Raw genomic sequence first — 7,934 nt, 5'->3', positions numbered from 1 at the left:
AATACTGAATCCCTAAGAAATCCTTCATCAAACGTCGGATATTGTCAGAATCAAGAGAAAGTTGGTCGTTGAGCTATTACATGACATGACTGGCAGAGATTTTCTAAAACTTTTTATATAAGTTTTCGAAACTATTTTCTAAAAATTAAGACTACTTTCAAAAATCTATATAAATCTTTTACTTAGTGATTGCCTAGACATCAATTAGGACGGGGAGTCAAGGGTGGCAGTCCCAACATGATAGAGTACCCAAAAGATGGCGTGGAGAAAATGGAGAATCGAAGAAGGTCAACACGGAGTAGTTTCATTCAAACTAATTATTTTTCTGTGGATGCAGGGATCGATACACAAAAATGAGCGTTTCTTTCAAAAAATTTCCAAGCAAGTCGTAAGCCATAACAGAGCATATAATAATAACGATACTTTTTGGGTAGCCCTAAAAATGGGTCTAATACCCATTTATTGAAGACCTTTTGAATTGTCCATCTCATTTCTTGAGATCATGGAGGACAAACAAAAGTGTCTTGTCTACTTTACAAATACTGTATTTAGAATTTTTCTGAAAAATGGTCGCTAGAAAAAGCGACTTTGTGTCTACTAATCATCTACCTTGAGCACAGGTACATGTAGAAAGCAAGACGCAGACAAACAAACTCATGTAAAATTGTTTTAAATTTCCAAGAGGGTCATTTCATATCATTACCAAGAGGGTCATTGCATATCATTGCCGTAAGGGCCATTGCATATCATTGCCAAAAGGGTCATTGCATATCATTGCCGTAAGGGCCACTGCATATCATTGCCGCAAGGGCCACTGCATATCATTGCCGCAAGGGCCATTGAACATCATTGCCGCAAGGGCCATCACATATCATTGTCGCAAGGGCCATTTCATATTATTGCCAAGAGGGCCATCTCATACCATCGCCCAAGAAGGCTATTCATATATCTGTTGACACGTGAGATACAACTCTGGCATCGAGGATGTCATTAACATTCATATATCTGTTGACATGCAAGACACAATGTTGGCGTTGAGGATATTATCATCATTCAATATCTGTTGAAGCGCTAGACACAACGCCAGCATCGAGGATATCATCAGCATTCAATATATCTGTTGACGCGCTAGACAGAAACACTGGCGTCGGGGATACCATTATTATTCAATATCGTTGACGTGCTAGACAGAAATGCTGGCGTCAAGGATATCTTATCTTTTTATAAATCAGTATCTGGATACATCAAAAGCACACGATTTAAAGGGACGCCTTCAAGTCGATGTCTAAAGACGGATGATATATGAGATTTCCTAGAAATTAACAATTTGAGGATCATCTATAAGTCATATTATTTGATATGGGATAGTGTGCAAGATCACTTATGAGTTGATAGCCTGTAGGTCATCCGTAAGCCACAACAACATCCTAATCGGATAGTGTTCAAGATCGCCCAAAAATCGATAGTCTGAAGGTTATCCATAAGTCGCAACTAAATCCTAACCGGAGAATATGCAAGATTATCAAATTGATACGTCCAAGGGTTCGCTATAAGCCGCGTCATATCAAAGATCGATTATGTGCAGGATTACCCAAAGACTAGCAATTTGAGTGATATTTATAAGTCATACTGTATCCAAGGTCAGATGATATGCAGGAACACCTAAAAGCTACCGATTGGAGGGATATCTATAAGTCATCTCTTATCCAAGGTCAGATAATGTGCTAGATTACCTAAAAGCTAGCAATTCAAAGGATATCTGTAAGTCGTCTCGTATCCAACATCAAATAATGCGCAAGATTATCTAAAGATTGACAATTTAAAGGAAATTTGTAAATAGATTATCGGCTATAATCGGAGAGGTTATCATTCCACATACAACAAATGATATAGGTAACCAAAAGGGTTGCTACACCAGCACAAGATTACACGATTTTAGGGACCGTTCTTCAATTTTATTCCAATTTTTCATATTTACAAAGATAATCAAATTGAAAACTTTGACAGTAAATTTCGGCTAAAAATAACAAAGCATCAAAAATAGGAAGACCAACATAAATTTTGGACATTGAAATTCAAATCAAAGGATGAATCAACTACATCCGAATCCCAAAATAGCTAAACTTGAGCATATAAATCAACTACAATCATTCTCCTCCACTTAATTTCATTTCATCCAAAATGCTCAAGTGATAAAAATCAGATACTTTACCTCCGAATTTCTCTAGCTTTGTCTTCGGCTTTGGCTAAAACGCAATAGTAGTTGTTGACACCTAATTTTTGCCCTGCACGACTAAATTTAATTTCGAGCTTTTTCGATTTTCAATAAAATTAAAATATTTATTTTATCGAATAAATAAACTTTTCAAAAAGTATTTATCCCGTGATTTTAAGTAGCGATTATATATTATCGTATTCAGTTATATGAAATTATATAATTTTGTTGCTTAAATATTTATTTTTATAAAATATTGAATTTTAATCAAGGTTTGTCTGGAAATAATTTTAAATGATTAAAGTCTTGATTTAAATATATTTGTATTCTTAAAATATAATTTATTTGGATAAATATGTGTTTGATTTTATTAAATCAAGAAAGCTCAGAGTTAAATGAGGTATCAATTCGCTTTGAATTTTGATTTAGTTTAGCCAATCTATTGGGTTTGGCTATAATTGAAATCAAACTGTCCACTATTGCGATGCAATTGGCCATTTGATTTCAATTGGCCAAAATTTAAATGGAGTCGGCCAAATCCCCAACACCCAATGTTAACCCAATACCGGCCTACTCCCCATTTTCCAAATAACAAAACAATTATCAGCCCATTACTTCCTTCTCAATGTTACCAGCCTAACATACTCCTTGCTCGGCCCAATCATACCAATACCCGGCCCATAACCATTTATTTCCTCTCTTCCACCAAAACAACAACATCAACTCCCAAATCATAACATCAGCAGACGACAACACCTCTTGACCCGAAACAATTCCAAATTGACCTAATTCCTATTTTTCTCAAGCCGAATCTGTTGATCCGCGACCGACCTAAACTCAACCCGTCAATCACGTGCCCCTACCATGCAAATTCGTGCAAGGAAACCCTTGAATCTTCCAGAAAAAGCATGAGCTGGCTTCCGCAATGTCCCATTCCCACAAATCTCGGGTTGATTCGTATGGTTTCGTACATATATTGTGGATTCCCATTGGTTTTTTTAGGGAATTAGTTTGGGTAAAATTCTATTGGTCCACCCATCTCGATGGTTCTCAAAAATCCAAAAATTCTTTAAAGTTTGTTGGGGGGAAATCCTCTTGAACTCAAATTTTGAATCTCCTTCGAAAATCCCTGATTTACCCCCCAATTTCGTCTTCTATATAATGACCCTTGGGGTCATTATTATAGGGGGGTTGATTTTGGTTCAAATATTTTCTAAGAAAATTTTGGCGTTCGAAACTTTAAGGGTTGGTAATCCTTGAGTTGGGATTTGGGGAAAATTTGAGAGAAACTTTCGGAGAGAAATTCTGATTTGAAAAGTGGAAAAATTCTGGAGGGTTTGGAAATTCGGAAGTTGAAAATTAGAACAGGAAAATTTTGGGTATGGAAAAAGGGGGAAAAAGTCTTGGGTTCGAACAATTTGAGAGAAAAGACAAGAAAGAGAGAGAAGGAAGAAAGAAAATTCATGAGAAAATACAGTCTTGAGTAGCAATTCCGTTCTTGTTCATTGGCTAAATTAAAGTTTCGGGTGACGGTGAAGAAGTTTTCGGTGGTTGTGATTCTAAATGGAGCTCGTCGTCATATTTTGCTGCTTTCGAACAGGTAATATCCCATTTCGTTTGAGTTCCATCTGTGTTCTGCTTCATCTCACCATTCTGTAGATATAATGATATTTGCGATAATCTTATGTGCTGGGAATTAGTTGTTGTAGAGGCCTTATAGGCCATAGGTTCTAGTGAAAGCTGTGTTGATTGCATGATATAGGTTTTTGTCGTCTTTAGTTTGAATTCATGATTTGCCATATATTCGAGGAATTGTTGATCGTGCTAATGCTCTCATTTTGTGTACTGTTGGTGGCAATGGCCGGATTTCTAATTAAAGTTTGTAGCTTTGATTGTATTCCATAGCTCTAGCCATGCGTTGCTCTATTTGTAGTTGATATGTAAAGGTATTTCAACTGTCATTATTACTGGATAGTATCATAGTTTTCAAGCTGTCATGTTGCTGGTAGAGTTACCTCTCGAGAGTCTTTGGTTTCTCATAAGCCAAGGTGACGATGAGTAAGGTCCAAAATCCACTAGAAAGTCCAAGGATCCCTCGATAGCCATGTCGTTCGAACTAGAGGGAGGATCATAATGATGTGTTGACTTGTTTGTCATTACTGTGTGACAGTCTCAGATTGTTGTTTTCTGTTTAACTGGTAACATCACCCGAAGGACTGCCTTGAGAGCTCTTCTGGCTTTCCAATGCCAAAAGGAACAGTGAGATATGTCCAAAGTCATACCAAAAATTGTATAATTCTCTGATGACCGTTTTGATTGTTAAAAATATCGTATTTTAGAATTTGTTAAAAAGAGGATGGAGGTGAGAACAATACCCCTACCTCTCCCCTGCTTTAATTTGACAGTTGCGCCTGTTTTGGTATCAAAATTTGAAATTTATTTTTCGTTCTTCCTTTATACTTTTATCCAGTTGGATTTTTCCTTTTGTTAGAATGATAAATGCGACGTTGCCCTGTTGATTTGCTAAACACTTGAGTATGCCTGTTCGAAAAGGATGTTTCAATTCCGTCGTTACATTATGTATGCAATTTGTGTTTAGACTAAAGATTCTCGATGATTTTTCTTGGTCAAGAAAGAAGGGTTGAAGTCATAGCCCCTTTTACTCTCGAAAGCGAGGTTGAGATGTGTAGTAGAGTATTACAGTTATCTACTTCCATTTTCGAGAGTCTACTGCCGGTGTCTCCTTTTGGTGCATCCAGGATCCCCAAGTGCTTTCCCGTCCCTGCTTGCTTTGTTCGGTTATCATATAATAACTACCCTAATCAACCTATGATTTTATATGCCGCAAGGAGTTCATTAAAGCGCGATTTACATTCCGATAGGTTGTTTTTCTCTAGCCCTGTTGATATCCCCTTAAATTTTAGTTTAGAAATTAATTCAACTTCTCTTTTCGTTACTACTTGGAAATCCGCTAGTCATCCATGCTACTGTTTTGCCTTTAGGAGCATATCTCGGTTTCACTAATCAACTTTTAATTATTAAAAATCCATATCATAATATGTCCTCAATCGGTTAGGTATTGAGTTCCCCGTATCCTTTTCCTTCGTTATATTGATCCCATGTTAGTTACTTTAATTCTTCTACCTTGATTGCGCCTATTATGTGGGATGATACGTTTGTTCTATAATTCCCAATTATTTTTCGATTATTTGTTAGGACCCCTGTTTCTTTACTTATGTAGTGAATGTGTACAAATTTCCTTCATGTTTTCTTGCCTCTTTAGTTGATCATGTATTAATATGTTCTTTATTTTCTTGCCTTGCATGAATCTACCTTGGAGTCCTAAATGGACTCTTTCCCTTTGCATTCCTTAATGGGCCCAAGAGGCCCACCTCGTTAAACTATGTCCAAGAGAAGGTCCAAAAGCCCATCGTTTGGCGTATGGATACGACAAGACGGGAGGAAAAGAAACGGATTAAAGTCCTACATTGGGAGCGGCTAAGAAATTCAGAGTCTCATTTTTTAAGCATTATCGTCTTTGTTTATTTTATTTATTTATTTATTCATTCATTTGGGTTTCGAAGCTAAAGTTGTAAATTTAATACAGGTGGAGCGAGATTCGAGCCAAACGCTCGAAAACCAGATTAGGACAGGTGAAAATGGGTCAAAAATCCAACTAGATTAGGACAGGGTCGACGGTTTGGATTTAGAAGCCTAAATCACTACTTCTTCCCTTTCCTCTTTCCCTTTTGCTTACTTGTTTTACGTGCTTTGCGAACCTAGTTAAATCCTTAGTCAAGTCGCTAAAAAACAAGTTTTGCATAAACACCAAAATATTTCCAAAATTGATTTTGTTTTCAAAAAATTAGTCACTTTTCGTCAAAATTAATCTTTTTCGAAGCTAATCAAAAGATGATTTTTAAACAGTCCGGATAACCGCAAGTTAGTGGACGTTTTAGATGCCTAACACCTTCCTAAAACGTTAATAGGAACCACTTACTCGGAATCTTCAAAACTTAAAACGATTTTTCTGTTTTGAATCGTTTGAAGTAACTCTCTAAAGGTTTCTTAATTCCTTTTCAAAATTAAGTGGGGACTCTCAAAAAGTCAAAATTTCTCCGCAAGACAGTAGTATTTGGGTCCATCTCTAAATCTTGAAAAACAAGTTTGAGGCAGATCTGTTGGTGCAGGAGACACTCCAATTGGGTGGTTCTTGAAATGAATGTTACAATAAAAAATGCTAAGGCTTTTGATTGCAAGAGACATAGACATTTTCCTATTTTCTTTGGAGGAAGAAATTGGGATAAATACTAATGAGAGAATTAGTAGTACGTTGGAGCAGAGACGATGCTGTTTATTGTGGATATGGGTGCCGGAGTTGGAAAATTTGGGATTGAACGGGAAAGGCGGGGAAAGAAGGAGAAGGGGAGGCGGGGGGTCTTTTTATTTTCTTTTCTTAATATATACATACACACACATATATATATAAGTGGGTCTATTGTTTCATAAAAACAAGACTTACGCGTCTTTTATTTTCATTTTTGCCACGTCAGCTTTAAGGGTCGAATTAATTCAGTATAAAGTTGTTAAGGGGGTAAATAACTAACCATAAAGTTAAGGGTTTAAAGTAACTTATGCGAACAAGTTTAGGAGTGATTTGATGTATTTACTCTTATTATAACTTGTATTTATGATATTCAATGTTCTATTTTAAATCTTTCAAATATTTATTAAATGTGATACTAAAAGATTAAAAGAAAAAATTGATTTGTACTTTTAATTTTTTTATGTTATTCATTTTAATTTATTTAACTAATTTTAATTTGATATAGAGTTTAAAAAGATAAAAGAAATTTTGAATCTTAATAGTTTTAAATAAAAGACATTTAGAATGTGAAAATTAAATTTAAAAATCTTCAAAAAAGGGAAAAAGTATTTTTTAAAACAGATTTTAAAAAAAAGTAAGATACTTAAAACAAAAAAACTATATTTTAAATTTTTTGTTTTATCAACGTATTCCAACTTGTGAATTCACCTTTTAAAGATGCTATAAGTTTTAAATATAGGAGTATCAATATCATTGTTCGAAGAGATGTTTTCAAATTTAAAAAGTAAATAGTTTCAATTAATTTGAAAAATCGATTAACCTTTCATTATCGATTCAAGACAAAATAAGATAACATAAACTGACACAAAAAATTATTACAATGCAAATTATTAAATTCCTATTGTCAAAAACATTTTTATATATGACTTTAAAAAATATCGTAGAATATGTTTGAAAAATTCTTATAATTACACAATAATAAAATTATAAGTTTTTATTGGGCCCGTGCTGACTCGAGTTATATCATCTAGTTTAAAGAAAGAACGTTGAAAAAATGGGTAATGAAAATGAAGTTTTTTTTTTTCTTTAGAAAAAAAGGAGAAAATGATGACAGTCTATATGAACATATTATATTTTATTTTAAATAGAGTAAATTTCGAAACACGGGTAAGATAAATATTTTTTTTAAAAAGGATCAAAAATACTCTTGAACTATCCGAAATAGAGCAAAAATACTCTTTGATAATTTTTTGGCTCGAAAATACGCATTCGTCAAATTTTTTACTTAAAACGACCCCCCTCTCTAACGATTGGCCACCAAGCATGCCATATGGACAAAGAATGTCACTTGAACAGTCCACGTGAAAAATTCTTCACTTAATAACCATCATC

The 7,934-nt window shown here is 34.7% G+C and overlaps 1 long non-coding RNA gene across 1 annotated transcript; it reads left to right on the top strand.

Annotated features, from left to right (window-relative positions):
- Positions 1–2,951: 2,951 nt before the first annotated feature.
- Positions 2,952–6,923, top strand: LOC107877657. Its single transcript, XR_001676455.2, has 2 exons — positions 2,952–3,815; positions 5,823–6,923. It is a non-coding gene; the product is annotated as an uncharacterized LOC107877657 (long non-coding RNA).
- The last annotated feature ends 1,011 nt before the right edge of the window (positions 6,924–7,934 follow it).

Source organism: Capsicum annuum, chromosome 7 (assembly GCF_002878395.1).
Source record: "Capsicum annuum cultivar UCD-10X-F1 chromosome 7, UCD10Xv1.1, whole genome shotgun sequence".
NCBI lineage: Eukaryota > Viridiplantae > Streptophyta > Magnoliopsida > Solanales > Solanaceae > Capsicum > Capsicum annuum.
This window is presented reverse-complemented; position numbering and strand designations above follow the sequence as displayed.